At 35.7% G+C, this 24,922-nt stretch overlaps 1 protein-coding gene across 1 annotated transcript in view; it reads left to right on the top strand.

The window, feature by feature from the left end:
- The first annotated feature begins 282 nt into the window (after positions 1-282).
- Positions 283-24,922, top strand: part of LOC115283417 (fibronectin type III domain containing protein 3C1-like) — a 122,132-nt gene continuing 97,492 nt past the window's right edge. Inside the window, exon 1 of the mRNA XM_029929663.1 lies at positions 283-756. The gene's annotated coding sequence lies outside the window, so the exon portion shown is untranslated. The remainder of the gene's footprint in view (positions 757-24,922) is intronic.

Raw genomic sequence — 24,922 nt, 5'->3', positions numbered from 1 at the left:
ACATAAGTAATCAAAAGAAAAATACTTTTTAGAGTGTGGATAGAGCAACAGGTATAATTAAGGAGAGAGACAGAGAGAGAAAGAGAGAGATACAAGGAGGGTGAGGGAGACAGAGAAAAGAGAGAGAGAGAGAGAAGTGAAATTTATCTTGCCTAAAATCAAGTTTCACATAATGGTGGTTAGATTAGCATATCCTGGTAAGATTATCTTTCTCCGCCTACAAATACTCTAACCACCCTTAAGACATGAAAATTAGAACTAAGCTTCACAGAGTATACTCCTTCCTGCTTCCCATCTCAGAGCAGCTACAAGATTTCATGGGAATTCTGTTGCTAGAGCTAGGCATAAAATCTCATTTATATACACAACAACCTGCAAGTCTCCAGTTTCTAGTCTTCCTCCCTCCCTCTTCTTTCCCTTCCCCCACTTTGCACCAGAGAAGCCAAATTTAGGCGTGCTTTACAGTTTGAGGACTAATCTGAAAGAGGAAGAAGAATCTGTATGCATTGGCTAGCATATGTGCCCTGCCCTCTCTCTTCTTGAAAATCGCAGCAACCCATCTTTTCAAAGAAGCCTGACTAAAGAACAGGCACCCTGTGAGTGGAGTGGGCTTTCAGGACTCTTAGGGGTATTCAGATTCACTGTGAAGCTCACTAGGACGGTTAGATCTCCAAGGGACGATTTACTGAAGACTTGGAGCTTGCTTCTGAGAATAAATGCAAAAGGATCCTAAACTGTCAATCCTGAAGATAGCAGGTAAGGAGATTTGATACTTCAATGCAATGACTAAAACAGTTTGTAGTAAAATTCTACTTTTTGGCTTTTTGGCTTTTGGCTTTTTGGGATTTTAGCAAATTCCCAGGAGTTTGAGGATAACTAATCTGCCTTGCCTGCTTTAAATTAAGCTGCTACTATGAATTCTTTCTACTTTACTTATTGGCCAGAGATTTGATAATCTAATCAGTCTGTCAACAAATGTTGCTCAGTGCTTCTGCTGGGGCTCAATATGGCAAAATATAGAGGGGACACTACCCAAGCCTCCAGCACCTTTACAATTAAGTTAGAAATATAAGGCATAATTTAAAATCTCATTTCAAGGGCTCAATGGAGTTTCTCCAGTCTGTAGTGGCAGTTTCGTTCATTATAGAAAGAAAAACTATAAAGGATTGTGCTGAAGACACATACAAACTCTCAAGTCAAGCAGACAAGTTTCCACACTGCTGATAAAAGTAAAACAAATAGCAAAGAATGGCCTAGCTTATTCAGAAACTAGTTTCACATTCATTATCCCACTTGAACCTCTTATTATCCTGCATTTTAGACAGAGTAAGTGTTACTATCTCTGTTTTGCAAATAAAGAAATAGACTCAGAGGCCTTACCAAATTTTCTAACAGGTTCTAACTAGCGACTGCAAATAGAAAGCTCTCACAACTATAAATGGATATAAGGAAACTACATGATCTATTTAGTAACTTAGACATATCTGACATAGACCAGGTTTACACAGAACCAAGACTGTATACATTTCAATTAAAATCTTTGACCAGGAGCATAATTCTATTTAGCAGCAAAGAAGCTGTATTCAGGGGTAAACAAATGGGTTGGTGGGTTCCATCCCTAGATAAAAGGAAGAAAAAAACTTTGAATTTAGCAGTTCTGCCTTTCAGTACTCTGATTATTTTGAAAACTAGAGAGAAGCTATGACACATATTAATCAGCTGATTATTCTAAAATAAAATGTAAGTAAACCTGGACTTCAGACTGTACTGTGTTTCAAATATACTAGTGAAATTTGCTTCTAGATAATTTTAAGTTTTGATATCTCTTGCAATCATTCAAAAATATTTTCTGTTGTTGTATTACTATTAATTTCCCAATTAGAACTATCAAATAAATGATCTCAGGTACTACATTTACCTCATTAATACACCTTTAATAAAAACTGTTTCCCAGGTCTCCAAAATATTTAAATGACTGCACTAGCCAATCAGTTTCTGTAAATGACATAAATCAGCCTGGAAAACAGTGAACCCAAAGAGAATAGGTTAAAGGAAGTTTTCAGATTGAGTCCAGTCTAATTCTATAATTTTGGTGTCTTCCTAGCCCAGAATCATCAATTTCATTTTCTACTACTTTTTCTCTTACTCTTAACCAAACTTTTGATGTGTTTAGAAAGTACTTATTTGGGATAAAGGCAAGATTCTACCATGGTGCAGGAAATTATAAAATTGCCTTTGCAAATCACTGACTGATAATAAGGTATTAAAGGGATGGCACTGATCCTTAAGAGATATATCTAATCTTGTGGATTTGATGCCATGAAAGGTAACTATCATAATCTCTTAAGTAACATAGCTCTGCATTAACCTCTACTTTGATCCATTTTGTTATTTCTTATGTTCTTATTAAAAGATCTCAAATCTGTTACAATCTAGTTAAACAAATGTCAGTTAAGCTCACAGTATGTGGCACAAAGGCAAGTATAGTTCCTGCTTTGGGGGAACTTACAATACTGGTGGTGATACAAGACCTACAGAACATAAAAATATGAGACAGTAAGCCAATTTTATATTTTTAATGGCAAAGGGGTTTAGAGAAGAAAGATAGTGGGCTCTGCTGAATGGAGAAATCTTCATAGAGGAGATAAAATGAAATAGGCTTAAATGAATATCAATAATATGGGACTATGCTAAGCAAACTTTCTGTGCACATAATAATTGGTCAAAGTATGTTGTTTGAATTCAATTCTAGTCACAGAAATTATGTCAGAAATACATTGTATCAAAAGTGAATTTGAGGGGTGCCTGGGTGGCTCGGTCGGCTGGTTAAGCCTCCAACTTTGGCTCACTCAGGTCATGATCTTACAGTTCGTGGGTTGGAGCCCGCATCGGGCTCTGGGCTGACAGCTCAGAGCCTGGAGCCTGCTTCACATTCTGTATCTTCCCCTCTCTCTGTCCCTCCCCCGCTCATGCTCTGTCTCTCTCTGTCTCAAAAATAAACATTAAAAAAAAAAAAAGCAAATTTGGTACCTGCAGTGTACACCAAAGAACCTGATTTGGCTAGGGTAAAGCGATTGAGTTGAGGAGTAGCAGTAAATAAATTTGGATAGAAATGTAAGACCAAATTATTAGACATTGAATTCCAGGCACTTTTTAATGGGAAATTATATTAGCAAACTTTTAATAAATGAGAATATGATGGAAAAACATTTTTAGTAGATTAATCTAGCAGAGTTTCATAGGCCTGACTACATTAAGTAAACTGGAATGGAGAAGTCACTTAAAGAGTAGAAATTAATTAGGCTATAGTGCAAAGTTGATGCCAGTGGAAATGGAATGGAAAAAAACCCAAGGAGACATTTAAGAGGAATAATAGATGGAAATTGGTGAGTGATGAGATATAGGTAGCATAAGAAAGTCAGAGATGTCCCTAAAATTTTGAAACTGTGGGATCTGGGAAGTGGTGATACACTATACATAGCTATAAGTAATTTGGGGATGGAAGTGGGGAGTGTAGGACATGATGAGTTCTGTTTTTAACCTGTTGCGTTTGAGGAGATGGCAAAAATTCCAAGAAGCAGTGTCTTATGGATGCTTGGAAATAATGGCCCTGACTGTGAGTGATGGGTAGGCAGTGGAAGCCAATATTAAATCTGGGGCATGTGACAACTAAGGCCATAAGATTAGCTCATTTTAGAGAAAGCAAACTAAGAGATGATCAAAGACTAAAACTTGTGCAGTGCATACATTTTTGGTCAAGAGAAAGAAGAGTGTCCTGAGAAATAAAAGCCACAGACATCTAGTTCTTCTCAAAATATACCAAGAGTCTTGCCAAAAGTATCAGGTTATTTATTCTTTTAAACTTCCTCTCCCCCAAAATAATTAGCATAGTGCCTTGTACATACCATGATCGCCCAATAAATATTAAGTTATTCTACTATAAAAAAGCATAGAGATAACTTGGTTCAAGTTATCTTTCAAACTGGACTCTGTCATAGACTCTACAACCTAACATTGGTATCTTTAAACTACGTTGCTGTATGTATTTCAATGGGAAAGAAACTGGGCCTGGATAACTGGAAATTTATGCTAGAATTGCCTTTTAATTAGCTGCGTGTTCTCAAGCAAGTTGTTGAATATCAGTATTTCTTGGTTAACTCATGTATCCAATGTAATAATGAGCTTATAAGGATATTTTTCAGATCTGCTAAAATGATAAAATGAAAGGAACTTGAAAATACAAACCATCACCCAAAAGGATTTGTTTAAATTGCATTCTAGGAGAATTAGACACATAACAAGATTGCATATGGACTGAGTAGGCCAGCTACTTTCTGCTCCCAATACTATACCTCTAAACAGGTGCCTTATTCTAAGTAAGCATCTGCAACTGCAATCAGCAATTCTAAGTAAGCATCTTATTTTTAAGGTGTCAATAAGAGCCAACTCTCTAGTTACCATTAATTCTACCATAGCTGTGCAATCCTCAATGTGAATGCCAATTTGTTGATTAGCATTGAGGAAATACAACTGCTAAGAGGCCTGCTGTACTCGGTAGGTGGTGGCACATTCCCATCCTTACATAAGGGCAGTAAATAAGCCATTTAACTTGATTTGATAAATCCAGACATCTCATGTCCATTAATTCATGTTATAGCACTTGGTGCTAATTATAATTACTTTTGCTTTCAACTGATAATTCTTCATAGGTTGGTAGAAAAAGCCACTGTTTAAACAAGTTGTGCACAGCAAACCTCTTCTATCTTGCTTCCTCATTCCATCTCATTCCACTACATCCTATTGTAATTCCTCTTTACTTTGTGCCCCACCAATTTTTCTTCTGGATTTAGGAGAGAAAATAGGAATAAGAATCTTTAAGTGTTTGGGAGAAGATAATTAGAGAGGGGCTCTGGTAGAAATAGGGGGAAAGAGACAAAACAGAAAAGTAAGCATAGACCCTTGAGCACTTAAACACAGAGCTGGTTTTCCTTTTGATGAATAAAATTTCATTATTGTATTTACAGTGTTTGTAGAATCAATACATCCCAGACATTTGAGATCCTACTTCAATGTGGCTAATGGAAAATGAAAAGGAGCTGATACATTCAGGCTTTCTTTTATTTATTTTTTAATTCACTCCTTGAAAAGGAAAGAAAAATCCAAACTGGTATCACATTTTAAGATCTCTAACATGTAAGAATCCTGAAATTTCTCAACTATTTCATATTAAGAGTCTTTGTTGTTACATATGGCTGTATTTGTGTTGTCATGGATTTAAAATAAGTGGAATTAAGCTAACAAAAACAACACTCCGACTTCTGATACATCTTATGTACTTATTCCAAAGCTCATAGGAAGTTCAGGCCTCAGAAAATATAAAAAGTTTTTTTTCATTTCAAATTGGTTACCTATTATGTCTAATCAGAATTTTAATTATTTGAAGACCTTCTTCAGGCCATCAGTTAAAAAACAGTCTCCTAAAGAACGCTTATCCTGCTTCTAAGATCCAGGCATCTAAATACCAAGAAGTTAGAGGAATGCCTCAGAGTCAGCTGTGATCAATGGCTTCAGAACTTAAGGGGATTCCAAGTTGCTGATAATTAGGTAGAGACTTAACAAGTATCCCTGGAAGAAAGTAGGCCCTCTAGTTAGTGCTTTGCGAAAAGTCCAAAAGTATGTAAGCTGTAACATATTTCTATCACCCAGACTAAAGTTAGAACCATCTTCCCACTATGCACTCCCACTACTCTCATGCACTCCTCAATATCTCTTTGCTATTTTTTGACTTGTATATCTCTTCAAGTCTGTTCTTATGCATCACTTTATTCTGATTATACAGGATAAAACATTTGCATCACAGTACTATGTAAATGGACACACTGTGTCTTTAGCTCTGAATACCACAGTCCAAGTTCCTTTTGGGCTTAATGTTGTCCTGGGTTTGGAATCCAGCTGTCTGACAACAGAGTTGCTCAGTGTTATTGATGTAATGTTCTCCCTTTAATAATAAATAAGCTACTGGAGGGAAAAACTTCTTAGAACTGTCAACAATGCAGTATTGACTTCTGTGTAGTTTCTAATACCAGTGAGAATGCTGCTAAGAATTTCCATGGAAACATCAACTTATAAAGCTACTTATTGTGATAATAAGGCTATAGTGATGACAGGAAGGTCTTTCTGTTCCCTTCCTGAAAACTATTATTGCCATGGAAGAAAGTCACTGAAATCATTAATACAAGCCTTGTTGTTTATAGATTAAAACCCCATGGAGGATGTGTAGCTTAGCTCCAATTAATGACCACTCAGTAAGTATTTATTACACATTTTTCTTTTTTTAATGTTTACTTTTGAGAGAGAAAACACACAAGTGGGGGAGGAGAAAAGAGAGAGGGAGACAGGATCCAAAGAAGGCTCTGCACTTAACAGCAGAAAGCCTGATGTGGGGCTTGAACTCTGGAACTGCAAGATCATGACCTGAGCTGAAGTCAGATCCTTAACTGACTGAGCCACCCAGGTGCCTGTATTTCACATTTTTCTATATGCAAAACATTGTGTGATAGGCTAAGTTTGGAGTTCATAGAACTTAAGAATAAAAAGGCTGGACTTTTTTCTTCCACCCTATGGGAGTTCACAATCTACCTATGAAAAACAAGATTCCTACTCATTAAAAGATAAAAGATAATAGAATATGACGGCCATATTATTGATAAAGACAATAAACAGAATACATGTTGAAAAAAGAGAGATATTAGTGTAGAAAGGGGTGGTCAAAGTAGGTGTCAGAAAGTACAACCTGAGCTGAACCTAGTAGGAGTATGAAAGAGAGTCACAAAAACTTACATTTGTGTTGTATTTTACAGTTAACAAAACACTTATATTTGCTGGTTTTCCTGTTTATTATGCATGACTCAACAAATATCTGCTGTATAAAAAGATCAACAAAACACTGTCCTCATTTATTAAGTGGATGGGGTAATCCCTTCATAATGTATATGTATACTTTAAATATATTACAATTTTATTTGTCAATTATACCTCAATAAAGCTGGGGGAAAACTGTCCTTCACCTCCTTGAGCTTATGTTTATAGGATAAAGAGCACAAATGATTTTTACCATTAGGCAATAATAGGATATATAAAGAATAGCGAAAAGAGCACTGCGGAGTTGGCCAAATAAAAGTAGGGCCCCACTGAGCTGTACTTTCATGAAAATTAAACTTCCTGCATCTTGCCACTGCTCAGCAAAAGTATCTGCCTTAGAAGACTGAGCTCTAAGTCTTAACCTCCCCCACTTCCTCTTCTGCTTTGGCCCTGCCCTCATCACCCTATCCCTATTGGCAGTCGTCCAACACATGCAGACTATCTGGTGCATACTAGCATATACTAAAAAGGTAAATGAAGTCTTGAGGGAGGCATTAAACTTAATATAATCATAAACTGCCTCAAAAATTTATTTAATCTTTAAGTCTCTCCAGTTAGTTAAGTTCAAAAACACTCATAAACCCAAAAAACCCAATCCTTATATATAGCCAGACACATCCTTGGGACTTTGGATTCTCATCAATCTCTCACCTAAACCACTTTTGAATTCTCCTTCAGCCCCAGTAAACTACTTTTGCTTTTTTGGTCTTAATCTCTTTGCCTTATATTCCTTCCTAAATATGTGGATTATCCTGCTCCATCCCCTTTACTTTCTTCTCCAGTTATTTGTAGTGTTCATCCACAGGTCATGGTCCCCTATACTTTTTTTTAATTTTTCTGGTTTTTTAATAGACTACTCTGCTAGTGGGGTCCACATTTCACTTCCACTTTATGCCATTTTCTAGATATCTGCACAATAGCACCTATGTTTCCACATTAAAAACTTGCTTCTTCCTCCACCCCTAGACACCCATCCTGAAGAATTAAATACTGTATTACTCAAAAATGGCTAACACTGCACAGTATTCTTCCAAAGTTGCTCAATTAAGAGAGGAAGAGAGCCAAACTGAATAAAGCAGACTCACTGTCATTAATAGGCTCACTATCTGAATGAATATGAGACGTAATAAAAAAGAATGATTACAGCACTCTAATAAATAAGATAATAGGACCACAAACAAGGGAATATTTATAAAGAATAACAACTTCAACTTGAATCTTGAAGTTTAAGTAGAAATTTTTGAAGCTCACCTCTTTGACTAGTGAAAGAAGGTACATAGTTTGAGTACCTTCAAGTAGACAAGGCATGTTGATATAAAGATCCTAATCTCAGTTGGCAGGAGAAGACCAGGAGATACCACAAGATAGGTCTCAATAGAACTTTGAGTTTACATGTGAGAAATAAGGTCAGTGAAGATCAACTATGACTACCAGCTTCTGTGCCAGAGTGACTGGAAGATGTTTAATGTCAATTAAAAAAAGTCCTCTGGAAGAGTTGATTTGGGAGGGAAGATAAAATGTTTGTATTTAAGCATGTTGAAGTTGAGGGGAAAAAAAACATAAGATCCAAGAATAGCAATCTTCTAGCACAGAATCTGCTTGGGATTCTCTCTCAAAATAAAATAAACTTTAAAAAAAAAAGAATGGCAGAGAATCTCACTAGCCATTCATTATGTTCCTGCTGTGTTTGCAAATTACTATGCTAACCACTCTAGAAGAAAACTGGTGAAGAGTAAAAGGAAGTAAAATGAGAAAAAAAACATGAAGATATAATCCCTGTTTCCAAGGAACTTGCAGTCTAGTTGAACTTACTGGCCTCACATTCAGCTTATCCACAGTAAGTCATACTTCTGCTGCCAAACTTCTGTATCATTTTTATATTTGTTTTTTTTTAAGTGTTTATTTGTTTATTTTGAGAGAAAGAGAGCAGAGGAGAGAAAGAGAGAGAATCCAAAGCAGGATCTGCACTGACAGTGCAGGGCTCAAACTCACAAACCATAAGATCATGACCTGAGCCCAAACCAAGAGTCAGACATTTAGTTAAATGAGCTACCAAGGTTCCCCCAGACTTGTGTATCACTTTAGTTGGATGAGAAACAAGTAGCTTAAATTTACCTGTCATACAAAGTTGTACCTACTAATATTTTTTGCTTTGGTAAAATGCTCTGAAAAAAATCCCTGCTCCTGTTTCAAAAGTTACAACAAAGGAAAAATAAGAAGGAATATAATAAAAGAACAATACATCTAAAGTGATTCAATAAAACAATTCTGAAATGAGTTAGTCTGATTCAATACATTTATTGAACAAGTGTAATCTTCCTTCCTAGGCTCTACAGAAACTATTTTATTATAAATTAGATCTGATCTTTGTCCTCAAAAGGAGTCTAAAATTTAGTAGTAGACATTATGTAAATATACAAATTACTATAAGAAAAAGCAAAAATGGGTAGAAATGCAAAACTGAATTCTGTAGTCAAACCATTGGCCACTGTGGTCAACTGCTCTCCAAGATTCTATCATCCTGAGAATACCATGTACTTACTCCTAATTCTTCCTTCCACATTTAACCTTTCTACAAACTTTCTCCTCACTGTGCCCTCTACAAAAGTTCTCCTACATTATAAATTGCTTCAAATAATTCTCCCACCACCTCATTGCCTTATGTGAAACATGTAAGCTGCTTATTTTTTTATATCTCATCTACCGTGAGACTTAGAGAGTCTTTGATGTCTCCTAGCTTCCTGGTGCCACTTTAAACCATTACTCATCTACCATAATGCAAACAGCCATTCACTTCTGCCACCTTTTAATCTTCCTTATTAATATCACCATCTATTGACTTCCTAGTCATTTTTCCCTAATTCACTGAATAATTTCGCATTTGGCTTGTGGTCTTCCTCTTTACCCCAAATCTTACTATCACCTTGGTAACTTCATATTCCATGTAAACAACCAACTTAGATAACTGACTTTAAATTACTTGACCTCCTTATTTAGAACAATATCCATTCACATTCCACCTTACCTACTCATTTCATGTCCATAATTGGAGCCTCATTTATTATCACACAGCTGAAATCTGAAACTCCATTATATCACATTCTCACCACAAACTCTTAGAATTTCGGTTCTCTCACACCCTTATTGCCACTACACCACTTCTTAAATCTCAGTAAGTCTTCCAGTCCCTTGGTCCCTCCCTTTTCTCCCAATCTGTTAAAGCTTCATAGTTTCACTGTTAACCACTCTTTTGGTAATATTCTCAATCAACTTCCTTACCTATTGTTCTTCCATAAGTCTTCTCTGTTCCTCCTAATCTTATACCAATTTAAGCATTTGTATTTTTTCTCTCCTACACACAAGCTGTTGAACACCACTGGGATAAATTAAATAATTGTGTAGAGTGGGGCCACTAAAAATCCACAGTATTCAATTTCTCTTGGGCCTTCAGAGTCTTGTTGGACATAGTTCTCTTCCACTTCCCACAACTACCATTCAAACCTTTACCAATTGTCAGAAGACCAGAACCCTAGTGAAGCCCTCTTTTTCTCACCAGAAAACATTATTTCTTATTTTACCAAGATAATTAAACCTCTCAGGGATGGCCAACCTCTATTTTTTTTGCTCTACTTCTGCTTTCCTTTACATGTCAGTATATTTCCTCACTCTGTACCCGCTAAAAGCCCCCTAATCCCCAGAGGATAAACCCGAATTCCCTAGAACAGGATACAAAACCTTTAATGATCTAGTTCCTGCATTTCTTTCCAACCTGTGGTTTCACTTTCAAACCACATATTCCTGGAGAGTGAGGAACACGAGACTTTTGAATACTGAAAATGAACCATGGACTGAAGGGGAAGGGGGAGGGAGGGAGGTGATGGTCGTGGTGGGGGGCACTTGTGGGGAGAAGCACTGGGTGTTACATGGAAACCAATTTGAAAATAAACTATTAAAAAAACCCATAGTCCAATGACATACAGATACATGCACTAGAGTATGCACAACTGCATACACCTTTATCTTATATTTCATGCGTATCACACTGTTACTTTTCCCTATACATATCAGGTTATTTCTTATCTCCAAGCCTTTATTCATTCTACTTTCTACCCCAGCCTAAAATTCTCTTCTCCACCTGCCCTATTGTTCTATATTTTATGAAGCCTTTACTAACATATATGCACCATTTATATTCCCATTCTGTGTCCTCTATATATTTCTATTGCTACAGCTGTAATGGTGCAGTGAATTAATTTGTTAACACATCTGTGTTTCCTTCTAATGGAGTGTAAACCTTTAATGGCAGGGCTTGTGCCTTATTTTCCAAAGGGTCTAAGATAGAATTGGCATATAGTAAGCAGCTAATATATCCCCTTTAATATAACTAACATGTCACAATAGTTCAGAGGACCAGGAAATATTATAAGAAGGATATGATGTAAGAGATGTTATTAAAGATGGTTAGAATTACATCTGATAGTAATGAAGAAAAAGAGCATATCAGATGACAAAATGGCCCGAGCAAAGGAAAAGAGACCAAATAAGGGATGGAGCTGGTCATAAGTTCACATTTATATAATATACATATAATAAAAGATGTAGAATAACACTATAAGGTTAAGATAATATTATTGTGGTCTTAAATGGTGCATCAAGACTAACTTAAGTCACTGGAGACCTTTGAAAGGGAAGCGTTATGATTAGAACTGTGCTTTAAGATGAATAGTCTGGCATGTGTAATAAGGATAGACTAAATAGAAGAGAAGCAAGAAAGTCAAAATGAAAATTGTAACTTCTAATATTCATTAAAAACTAGTCCCATATTATAACCAAAAAGAGGATCGAGAAATAGATCAATCCTTGGCTTACGTGCAGTTTTCTTCACAACAGTTAGTTCAATTGCCATGGTTTGTACCAGTATTTGAGTTTGTCTCATATCAGTATTTAGTGCTAGAGCTTGTGTTATCTGTAACTTAACAGTGTTGTGTCATAAAAATAGCAATGGACAGTGAGTCACGCATCCTAAGTCTGTCACTAATTCTGCGTGTTACTTTTTTTAAATTTTTTAATGTTTTGTTTATTTGAGAGAGACAGAAAGAGAGAGAGCAAAGGAGGGTCAGAGAGAGAGGGAGACACAGAATCTGAAGCAGGCTCCAGGCTGTGAGCTAGCTGTCAGCACAGAGCCCAATGCGAGGCCCGAACCCAGGAACTGTGAGATCATGACCTGAGCTGAAGTCCAACACTTAACTGACTGAGCCACCCAGGTGCCCCTCTGTGTGTAACTTTTGCAATCATTTTATCTTTCTCGCTCACAAAGAGAGTACAGTTGAATTAGGTGCATTCTACGTTTTCTTCTACCTCTAAAATTCTATCAAACTACATCATTCAATCCCAAACAGATTTTATTGCCCTTTATGGAAACTTCATTCAATGGAGTATATCTGTTTAAGAATTATTTTCAGTATCCTAACATGTACTTCCTTTTTTATTGACTTGTTTACAGTGACCTGGTTTCACCTAACAGTTGTGTGGGAACATAGCTATTACCCCGTCTCATATGACCCACTCTATGATCATATTTGATCTCAAATCCACAGGAAAGCCTCAACACTAGGACACTGCTCAGTTACTTTTTGTCCTGCCATTTCTTATTGTAAAGAGTGCCCAGGTATCACAGGTAGAATTTTTCAAATAATTGAATATGTCTTAGGGAAGCAAATTATGCTAACAGATTTACAGTAACAGAAGGGATTCTAAGAAGCAACTTAGTACAGACTAGTGGGGAAAAAATTCATACTTGCTCCTATTGGCAATTAGAAGATTCTAAGGAAGGGAGTGCTTGGGTGTCTCAGTCCATTAAGAGTCCAACTTCAGCTCAGATAATGATCTCACAGCTGAGGAGTTGGAGCCCCACATTGGGCTCTGTGCTGACAGCTGAGAGCCTGGAGCCTGCTTTGGATTCTGTGTCTCCCTCTCTCTCTACCTTTACCCTTCTCTCTCTCTCTCTCTCTCTCTCTCTCTCTCTCTCTCTCTCTCTCTCTCTCTCTGTATCTCCCTCTTAATCTCGCAAGTTCTCTCTCTTTCTCTTTCTCAAAAGCAAATAAGCATTAAAAAAATTAAAAATGTATGATCAAGATGGTATTCAGTCAGAACTGAATATAAATCAGCTCCTCACAGCTGATTTATAAACAAGTTAAAGTTTGCTTTTCACATGTATACCTAGCCTGTTCATTCATTTTCCCTTCCTTCCTTCCTTCCTTCCTTCCTTCCTTCCTTCCTTCCTTCCATCCATCCTTCCTTCCTTCCTTCCTTCCTTCCTCTCTTTCCTAGCTCTACTTGCAACAAAACACTACTTTTCCTAACTGGTTCTTAAGAAACTACACAAACTTGAAGGGGCGGAGCTAAGATGGCAGAGGAATAGGAGGATCCTAGCCTTGCCTCCTCACTCAAACACAGCTAGATAAATACCAAACGATTGTGAATATCCAAGAAATTAATCTGAGGACTGACAGAACCAACTGCACGACTAGAAGGAGAGAAGAGGCCACATTGTGGAAGGTGGGCAGTGTGGAGATATGATTTATGAGAGAAATGGAACACAGGTGTTTATGGAGGGGAGGCATCCTTGGTTACAGGGAGAGGTGAGACAGAGATAGAGACAGAAAGAGGAGTGCACAGGGGATCACACAAGGAAAACACTACCTTAAAGCCATTGGCTGGGAATATGAGAGAGACTGATTTTCCTGAGATTTACAACAAGTGCATCTCAAAGGCTGGAGTTTTAGAAGTCCATAACATGACCAGTATGGAGCCTGGCAGGTGCTGCAGTGCTCCTTTGGAGAAGGAAGGCAGATATCCCAGTAACAAATGGCACAATCTGACGATTCCTTGTGATACACTGGGAGAGAAGGCTCCCCCTCCTTGGAGCACAGAAGGGAAAAGTGGCATTGTCTCTCTGGGGACGAGAAGCAACAGGAGCCTCCACCCTTCACCATAGGTTCAGAGGCACCTGGTGAGGGCAGTTAACCTAGGCATTGGCTCTTTGTTGTGCTTTACTACAAACTCCATCCCTTGCACTTTGGTGTGACTACCCTTCTGGGACAAAACTCCATCAGTCTCAGTGTAGCAAGACCCTCCCCGCAGAGGACCAGCATGAATCCCCACAATGCCAAGTCCCTAAATTTGGAGTTTTTGAAACATCCTGCCTGCCTCAATAAAAACACATGTGCAATGCACTGCTAGGCAGGCACACAGCAGCAAGAGAAAAGAAGCCCTTAACTTATAAGGAAAGATACATAAGATTAGCAACTTATTTATCCACAGAAACTTGGCAGACCAGAAAGGAGTGGCATGATATATTCAACACAGTGAATGGAGAAAATATGCAGACAAGAATACTCTATCCAGCGGTTCTCATTCAGAATAGAAAGAGAAATAGTTTCCCAAACAAACAAAAACTAATGGAGTTCATGAATACTATACCAGCCCTACAAGAAATATTAAAGGGGACTCTGAATAGGAAATTAAGACCAAAAGTGAAGAACACTATAAAGGAACATGGAAACCCTCCAGAAACAACAAAAATTATAATAAAATGGCACTAAATTTATATCTATCAATATTCACTCTGAATGTAAATGGTAGTCCATTTACATTTAGAGCATTTAGTAATGCTCGAATCAAAAGACATAAACTGCCAAAGTGAATAAAAACACAAGACCCAATCCATATGCTGCCTATAAAAGACTAATGTCAAACCTATAGACACCTGCAGATTGAAATTGAAGGGATGGGGAAATATTTATCTTGAAAATGGATGTCAAAAGAAAGCTGGAGTAGCCATATGTATATAAGACAAACTAGATTTTAAACAGAAGACTTTAACAACAGATGAAGAGGGTATTATATCATAACAAAGGAGTCTATCCAACAAGATCTGACAATTGTAAATATTTATGCCCCCAACTTTGTACAACCCAAACATGTAAAACAATTACTAGCAAACATAAAGGAATCCAATGATAATAATAAAATAATAGTAGGGGACTTTAACAACCCACTCACTTACAGCAATCGACATAATCAAAACAGAAAATCAAGAAGGAAACAATGACTTTGAGTGACACACTGGACCAGATGGTCTTAAAAGATTTATTTGGAACATTTCATCATAAAGCAGCAGAATGCATACGCTTTATGGATGCTCATGGGACATTCATGAGAAAAGATCACATACCAGTCACAAATCAGGCCTCAACAAGTAAAAAAAAAAAAAAAAAAAAGATTGAGATCATACCATGTATATTTTCCAACCATAATGCTATGAAACAAAAAGTCAACCACAAGAGAAAGTTTGGAAAGACCACAAATACATGGAAGTTAAAGCTATTAAAAAATGAATAGGTCAACCATAAACTTAAGGAAGAAATCTTAAAAATACATGAAAACTATGAAAGTGAAACCACGACAGTCCAAAACTTTTAGGATGCAGGAAAAGTATATAAAAGAGCTAGAAAAATAATAACAAATGAAGCCTAAAACTAGCAGAAAAAGGAAAATAACAAAGATTAGAGTAGAAGTAAGTGACATAGCAACAAACAAAAAAAATAGTAGAACAGATCAATGATACCAGGAGCTGATACTCTGAAAGAATTTTAAAAAATTGATAAACCTCTACCAAGACTTATCAAAAAGATAAAGGAGCCAAATAAATAAAATCATGAATAAGAAAGGAGCGATCAAAACTAGCACCACAGAAATACAAACAATTATGAGAATATTATGAAAAATTACATGCCAACAAATTGGGCAATCGGGAAAAAAATGGAACAATTCCTAGAAACATATAAACTACCAAAAGTGAAACAGAAAGAAATAGAAAACAAGAAGAGATTGAGAGCCAGCAAAAAAGTTCAATCACTAATCAAAAACTCTCCCAACAAATAAAAGTAAAGGGACAGGTGGTTTCCCAGGGGAATTCTACCAAACATTCGAACTTATTCATACCTATTCTTCTCAAAGTGTGCCCCCTAAAAAAAAAAAAAAAACAGAAAAGGAAGGAAATCTTCCAAACTCATTCTTATGGGTTTTTTTAATTTATTTTTGAGAGTCAGAGAGAGACAGTACGAGCAGCGGAGGGTCAGAGAGAAAGGGAGATACAGAATCTGAAGCAGGCTCCAGGCTCTGAGCTAGCGGTCAGCACAGAGCCCGACATGGGGCTCGAACCCACGAACTGTGAGGTCATGATCTGGGCTGAAGCCGGACACTTAACCAACTAAGTCACCCAGGCTCCCTGAAACTCGTTCCACAAGGTCAGTATTACCTTGATTACAAAACTAGACAAAGACCTCACTAAAAAGGAGTATCACAGTCCAATATCCCTGATGAACATGGGCGCAAAAATTCTCAACAATATGCTAGCAAGTCGAATCCAACAATAAATTAAAAGAATCATTCACTGCTATCCTATGCGACTTAATTCTGGGCTGCAAGAATAGAATAATATTTGCAAATCAATCAGCATGTAGCACCACGTTTTTTGAAAAAAGATAAGAGCCATATGCTCCTCTCGATCCAGAAAAAGCATTTGACAAAGTACAACATCTATTCATGAAAAAAATCCCTCAATAAAGTAGGGATAGAGGCAACATACCTCAACATCATAAAGGCCTTGTATGAAAGACACACAGCTAATTAAATCCTTGATGGGGGAAAATGAGAGCTTTTCTACTAAGGTCAGGAAGAAGACAGGGATGTCCACTCTCAATGTTGATATTCAACATGGTACTGAAAGTCCTGGCCTCAGAAATCAGACAACAAAATAAAGGAAAGACATCCAAATTGTCAAGGAAAAAGTCAAACTTTTACTATTTGCAGATGACATGATATTCTATGTAGAAAACCTGAAATACTACACACACACACACACACACACACACACGCGAGTGTGTGCGTGCGCACCCAGGCTAGAACTGATACATGAATTCAGATAAGTCACAGGATACAAAATCAATGTACAAAAATCTATTGCATTTTTATACACTAAAAATAAAGCAGCAGAGAGAGAAATTAAGGAATGTATCCCATTTACAATTCCACCAAAAAAAAAAAAACCCATAAGATACGTAGGAATAAACCTAACCAAAGAGGCAAAAGTTTCGTACCCTGAAAACTATAGAACACTAATGAAAGAAATTGAAGATGATGTAAAGAAATGGAAAAACATTACAGGCTCATGGATTGGAAGAAAAATATTGTTGAAATGTCTATACTACCCAAAGCAATCTACATATGTAATGCAATCTGCACCAAAATACCACCAGCATTTTTCAGAGCTAGAACAAGCAATCCTAAAATTTGTGTGAAACCACACACACACACACACACACACACGCACACAATTGAATAGCCAAAACAATTTTGAAATGGAAAAGCAAAGCTGGAGGCATTATAATTCTGGATATCAAGTTATTAATACATAGATGTATGTAGTCATCAAGACTTATTGGTACTGGCACAAAAACAGATGCATAGATCAGTGGAACAGAATGCAAAACCCAGAAATCGACCCACAACTATATGGTCAACTAATCTTCAACAAAGCAGGAAAGAATATTCAATGGATAAAGGCAGTCTCTTAACAAATGGTGTTGGTGTTTCATTTAAAAAAATGAAAATGGGTCACTTTCTTACACCATACACAAAAATAAATGGAAAAGATGAAAGATCTAAAGGTGACATAGGAAACCATAAAAATCCTAGAGGAAGACACAGGCAGAAACCTCTTTGACATCTGTCATAGCAACTTCAAACTAGATATGTCTCCTGAGGCAAGGGAAACAAAAAATGAGCTTTTGGGACTTCATAAAAATAAAAAGCTTCTGTACAGTTAAGGAAACCATCAACAAAACTAAAGGGAACCTTCAAAATAGGAAGAAATATTTGCAAGTGACATTTCTGATAAAGGGTTAGTATCCAAAATCTATAAAGAACCTATCAAACTCAGCAAAACCAAATAATCCAGTGAAGAAATGGGCAAAACACATGAATAGACATCCAGATGGCCAAGAGACACATGAAAAGATGCTCAACATCACTCATCATCAGGGAAATACAAATCAAAACTGGAATGAGACGTCACTTCAGACTTGTCAGAATGGCTGAAATTAACACAGGAAAAAACAGATATTGATGAAGATACAAAGAAAGGGGAACCTTCCCTCCTACACTGTTGATGGGAATGAAAACTGATGTACCCACTCTGAAGAACAGTATGGAGTTTCCTCAAAAAGTTAAAAGTAGAACTACCCAATTGCACAGCAATTGCACTACTAGGTGTTCACCCAAAAGATATAAAAATACTGATTCAAAATGACACATGCACTCCAATGTTTATATTGGGATTATCAACAATAGCCAAATTATCAAAAGCCAAATGTCCATCAACTGATGAACAGATAATTTGTGATATATAATATTTAACACATATTAAACACATTGTAATATTTATTAATTTTTATTATTTTAATAAAATTATATTTATGATATTTATTAATTATATAGTATTTAATATGTTGAATATATTATAATATTTGTGATATAATATATATAATATAACTAAGACATGAAATATATGAAAAAAGGAGAGAAATAAGAGAGAGGCTAACCATAAAACAGAATCTTAACTGTAGAGAACAAACTGAGGTTTGTTGGAGAGGAGGTTAGTGGGGGAAGGGTTAAATATGTGATGGTTATTAAGGAAGGCACTTGTGATGAGCACTTGGTATTATATGCAACTGATGAATCACTAAGGTCTACTCCTGCAACTAATATTACACCAATGTTGATTAACTGGGATTTTTAAAAAGCTTGAAACAACAACAAAAAAGAAATTACTCAAACTTACTAGGCATTCACCCTAGTTACATCTCCTAACTCATTTTTCAAAATTATTCAGAGTTTTAACATGTACCTACCAATTGGTTACGTCTGCACAAAATAATGATTCTGTTTCCTTGCCTATTATTGAGGCTGTCAGTAAGAGTCGTTGGCCAAGCCCACCCTGTGTCATATGGCTTATATCAGTCTCAGACCAATGCAGATCAATTACCATTCTCAAACATATTCCTCCCAATTCAAAACCAATCAGTAACACCTTTGAGGGCTTACCATGTCCCAAGCCTGGACTAAGCTTGCTGAGAATACATAGATGAGAACGACATGTTACCTGCCCTAAAAGCTTCAGGTGAGAAGAGCTAAGCCAAGTACATAAATATAAATAATAGAGGCTTAGAAAATATTTTTAGTACGTTGATATATTAGGCATAAGGAAATAAGTTCTATAGTTATGCCACATTTTCCTGCTTTATTATTGAATGTGTTATGAAGAATAAAATAAATTTTTAAATCAGGTTAATGGGCTCTTCTCTTTACAAAATCAGCTTAATTTCTTCTTATGGCACTTTTACGATATTTTCTTATTAATTTTAAGCTTTTATTTAAATTCCAGTTAGTTACTATACAGCATAATATTAGTTTTAGGTGTACAATATCCAATGATATTAGAAGTGCACTCCTTAATTTCCAGCAATTATTAAATCCATTCCCCACCCAAATCCCTTCTGGTAACCATCAGTTTGTTCTCAATAGTTAAGAGTTTGTTTCTTGGTTTGCATTTCTCTCACTTTTTTTAACCTTTGTTCATTTGTTTCATTTCTTAAATTCCACATGTGAGTATAATCATATGGCATTTGTCCTTTTCTGACTGACTTATTTTGCTTAGCATAATACTTTCTAACTCCATCTATATTGTTGCAAATGGCAAGATTTCATTCTTTTTTATGACTCATGAATATTCCATTGAGGATATATGTTACATCTCCCTTATCCATTTATTAATCAGTGGACACTTGGGCTGTTTCCATGATTGTTTTTTTTATTTCCATACTTTGGATATTATAGACAATGCTGCTATAAACATCAGGGAACTGTGCTTCCCTTTGAATTAGTATTTTCGCATCCTTTGAGTAAATACCTAGTAGTGAGATTGCAGGATCATAGAGTAGTTCTATTTTTTAATTTTTACTTATTTTTCAGAGAGAGAGAGAGACAGAGTGCAAACTGGGTAGGGGAAGAGAGAAAGGGAGACACAGAATCTGAAGCAGGTTCTGGGCTCTGGGCTGTCAGCACAGAGCCTGATGTGGGGATCGAACCCATGAATAGTGAGATCGTGACCTGAGATGAAGTCTGACGCTTAACCAACTGAGATACCCAGGCATCCCTGGGTAGTTCCATTTTTAACTTTTTGAGTAACCTCTGCACTGGTCTCCACAGTGACTGAACAAGTTTGCATTCCCACCAACAGTGCAAGTGGGTTTCCCACTTTCCACATCCTCACCAATACCTGTTGTTTCTTGTGTTCTTCATTTTAGCCATTCTGACAAAGCGAGGTGATATTTCATTTTAATTGTGATTTGCATTTCCTTAATGCTAAGTGATATTGAGCATCTTTTTATGTGATGTCTATTTATGCCCTCTGCCCACTTGTTAATTCAATTATTCATTTCTGTAGTGTTGTTTTATAAGTTCTTCATATATTTTGGATACTAACCCTTTATTGGATATGTCATTTGCAAATAACTTCTCCCATTCCTCAGGTTGCCTTTTAGTTTTGTTGATTGTTTCCTTCTCTGTGCAGAAGATTTTTATTTTGATGTAATCACACAACAGTTTATTTTTTATTTTGTTTCCCCTGCTTCAGGAGAAATATCTAGAAAAAAGTTGCTATGATCTACATCAAAGAAGTTACTGTTATGTTCTCTTCTAGAATTTTGATCGTTTCTTATCTCACATTTAGGACTTTCATAAATTTTGCATTTATTTTTCTGTATGATGTAAGAAAATAATCCAGTTTAATTCTTTTGCATGTTGCTGCCCAGTTTCCCCAGCATTATTTGTTAAAGAGACTTTTTCCCATTCAATATTCTTTACTGCTTTATGGAAGATTAATTGACCATATAGTTGTGGGTTCATTTTTGGGTTTTCTGTTCTGTTCAATTGATCTATGTGTTTCTTTTTGTGTCAGCACCATGTGTTTTTGACCACTACTGCTTTGTAATATAACTTGAAGTTTGGAATTGTCATGCCTGTGCCTTTGATTTTCCTTTTCAAGGTTGCTTTGACTTTTCAAGGTCTTTTTGTGGTTCAATACAAATTTTTAAATTGCTTTTTCTAGTTCTGTGAAAAAATCTGTTAGTATTTTGACAGGAATTGCATTAAATGTGTAGATTGCTTTGGGTAATATAGACATTTAAAAAATATTCGTACTTCCAATCCTTTAGCATGGAATGTCTTCTATTTCTTTTTATTATCTTCATTTTCTTTCATCATTGTTTTATAGTTTTCAGAGTACAGTTCTTTCATCTCTTTGATTAGGTTTATTCCTAAGTATTTTATGGTTTTGGGTGCAACTGTAAATGGGATCGATTACTTGATTTCTCTTGCTACTTTGTTATTGCTATATGTAAATGAAACAGATTTCTGTACATTTCTTTACTGAATTCATTTATCATATCTAGCAAGGTTTTTTGTTGAGTCATTCATGTTTTCTATAGAGAGTAACATGTCATCTGCAAATAGTTAAGGTTTTACTTCTTTGCCAATTTGGATGCCTTTTATTTCTTTTTGTTGTCTGATTGCTTTGGCTAGGACTTCCAGTACTATGTTGAAAAAAAGTGATGACACAGGATATCCCTCCCTTGTTCTTGACCTCAGAGGGAAATCTCTCAGTTTTTCCCCATTGAGGATGATATAAGCTGGAGATTTTTCATATATTGCCTTTATTACACTGATGTATGTTCTCTCTAGACCTACTTTGTTGAGAGTTTTTCTTATGATGAATGGATGCTGTACTTTGTCAACTGCTTTCTCTGCATCTACTGAAATGATAAGATGGTTCTTATAATTTCTTTTATTAATTGATGTATCATGTTGATAAATATACAAATATTAAACAATTCTTGCAACCCAGGGGTAAATCCCACTTGATCATGTTGAATGACTTATTTAATGTATTATTGGATTCAGTTTGCTAGTATTTTGTTGAGGCAGAATTAGGGGTCTGTAGTTCTTTTCTTTAGTGGTGTCTTTATCTGGTTTTTGGTATCAGGGCAAAGCTGGCCTCGTAAAATGAATTTAGAAAAATTATTTTCTTTTCCATTTTTTTGGAATATTTTAAGAAGAATAGGTATTAACTCTTCTTTAAATGGTTGGTAGAATTAGTCTTTGAAGCTATCTGCTCCTTCAGTTTTGTTTCTTGGGAGTTGATTATTGATTCAATTTGTTTGCTTGTTATTGGTCTCTTCAAGTTTTCTATTTCTTCCTGTTTCATTTTTGGTAGTTTATATGCTTCTAGGGATTGATTAATTTCTTACAGGTTGTCCAATCTGTTAGCATATAATTTTTCATTATATTCTAATTATTTGTATTTCTGTGGTGCTCATTTTTATTCGTCCTCTTTTATTTCTGATTTTATTTATTTGAGTCCTTTCCTTTTTTCTTGGTAAGTCTGGGTAGAGGTTTTTCAATTTTATTAATTTTTTTAAATATCAGCTCCTGGTTCCATTGATCTGTTTTATGGTTTTTTTTAGTTTCTATATTATTTATTTCTGCTCTAGTTTTAATATTTCCTTCCTTCTGCTGGTTTGTTTTTGTTTCTTGTTTTTTTCTATCTCATTTATGTGTAAGCTTATATCGTGTTTTGAGATTTTTCTTGCTTTTGAAGGTAGGCCTATATTCCTATAAAATTCTCTCATAAAACTGCTTTTGTTTCATCTGAAATGTTTTGGATCAAGGGGTGGCTTAGTCTAAGCATCCAACTTTAGTTCAGGTCATGATCTCACAGTTTGTGATTTTGAGCCCCACGTTGGCTCTGTGCCGACAGCCTGGAGCCTGCTTCTGATTCTGTGTCTCCCTTTTTCTGCTCCTCTCCCGCTTATGCACTCTCTCTGTCTCTCTCTCTATCAAAAATAAATATTTAAAAAATTGAAATGTTTTGAAACATTGCATTTTCACTTTCATTTGTTTCCATTTAGTTTTTCTTTATTTCTTCTTCGATTTCTTGGTTGATCTATTCATTGTTAAGTAGTATGTTATTTAACCTCCATGTATTTGTGGTCTTTCCACATTTTTTCTTGTGGTTGACTTCAAGCTCCATAGCATAGTTGTCAGAAGAGACGCATCATATGAGGTGGATATTTTTGAATTTGTTGAAGCTTGCTTTTTGAGTTAAAATGTGATATATTGTGGAAAATGTTCCATGTGCACTGGAGAAGAATGTTTACTCTGCTGTTTTATGATGGAATGTTCTGGATATAGCTGTTTAGTCCATCTGGTCCAGTGTTTCATTCAAAGCCATTGTTTTCTTGTTGATTTTCTATTAGATGATCTGTCCATTGATGTAAGTAGGGTGTTAACGTCCCCTACTATTATTGTGATATTATCAATTCCTTTATGTTTGTTTTTGTTTTATATATCTGGATGTTCACACATTGTGTGCATAAACATTTACAATTATTTTTTCTTGTAGGGCTGTCCCCTTTATTATTATATAGTGTCCTTCTTTGTCTCTTGTTACAGTCTTTGTCTTGAAGTTCATTTTTTCTGATACGTGTATTATTACTCTAGCTTTCTTTTTGACATCCATTTGCATGATAGTTTATTTCCTCACTTTAAATCTACAGGTGTCTTTAGGATTAAGATGAGTCTTCTATAGGCAGCATACAGATGGGTCTTGATTTTTTATCCATTATGACACCCTGTAAATTTTTATTGGAGTGTTCAGTCCATTTACATCAAAGTTATTTATTTATATGCATTTATGGCCATTTTATTACATTTTTGTGCTTATTTCTAGGGATTTTCTCTGATCTTTTCTTTCTGTCATGTGTTACTGATTTTCTTTAGTGATATATTTGCATTTCGTTCTCCTTATTCTTTGCATATTTATTCTGGGCTTTTGATATATGGTTAACCTTAGGTTTGCAAATAACCTCTTCTGCAATTAGCAATGTATATTAAATTGATGATTGTTCAAGTTTGAACTCATTCCTTTCTCCTCATCACATTTTTATGTATGTTATTATATTTTATATCCTTTTTGTGTGTGTCAATTCCTTGATTTATTTTTTTAGAAATATTTATTTTTACTGCTTTTGTGTTTCCTGCCTTCATATTGTCACTTTTGATCTCTTCTTTTTCTTCAAAGAGTCCCCTTTAATATTTCCTGCAGGGCTGGTTTAGTGGTCACAAATTCTTTTAGGTTTTGTTTGTCTAGGAAACTGTTTATGTCTCCTTCTATTCTCAATGATAGCCTTTGTGGATAAAGTATTCCTGGCTGTGGATTTTTCCCATTCAGTATTTTGAATATATCATGCCACTCCCATCTGGTTTGCCAAGTTTCTATTGATAAATCTCCAGCTAACCTTATGGGGATTTCCTTGTAAGTTAAGGACTTACTTTCTCTTGCTGCTTTATGATTTTTCTTTATCACTTTTCAAGTATAATTACAACTATGTATCAGGGTTGACTTGATTTTGTTGATTTTGACAGGATCTCTTCAAAATGATGTATGTTTCTTTCCTCAGATTAAGGAAGTTTTCAGCTATTATTTCTTCATATAAATTTTCTGCCCCCTTTCTCTCATTCTCCTAGGACTCTTATAATATGAATATTACTATGTTTGATGAAGTCACTGAGTTCCCTAAGTTCATTTTCGTGTTGTATAATTCTTTCTCTTTTTTTGTTCAGCTTCATACTTTGCATTATTTTGTCTTATAGGTCATTAATTTGTTTCTCTGATTCTTCTAGTCAGCTGTTCATTCCATATAACACATTTCTAATCCCATTTATTGCACTCTTCATCTCTGATTAATTCTTTTTTAACTTTTTTATCTCTGTGCTAAAGGCCTTCCTGATGTCTTCCATTCTTTCCTCAAGTCCAGTG

This window comes from Suricata suricatta, chromosome X, assembly GCF_006229205.1.
Source record: "Suricata suricatta isolate VVHF042 chromosome X, meerkat_22Aug2017_6uvM2_HiC, whole genome shotgun sequence".
Classification (NCBI taxonomy): domain Eukaryota; kingdom Metazoa; phylum Chordata; class Mammalia; order Carnivora; family Herpestidae; genus Suricata; species Suricata suricatta.
This window is presented reverse-complemented; position numbering and strand designations above follow the sequence as displayed.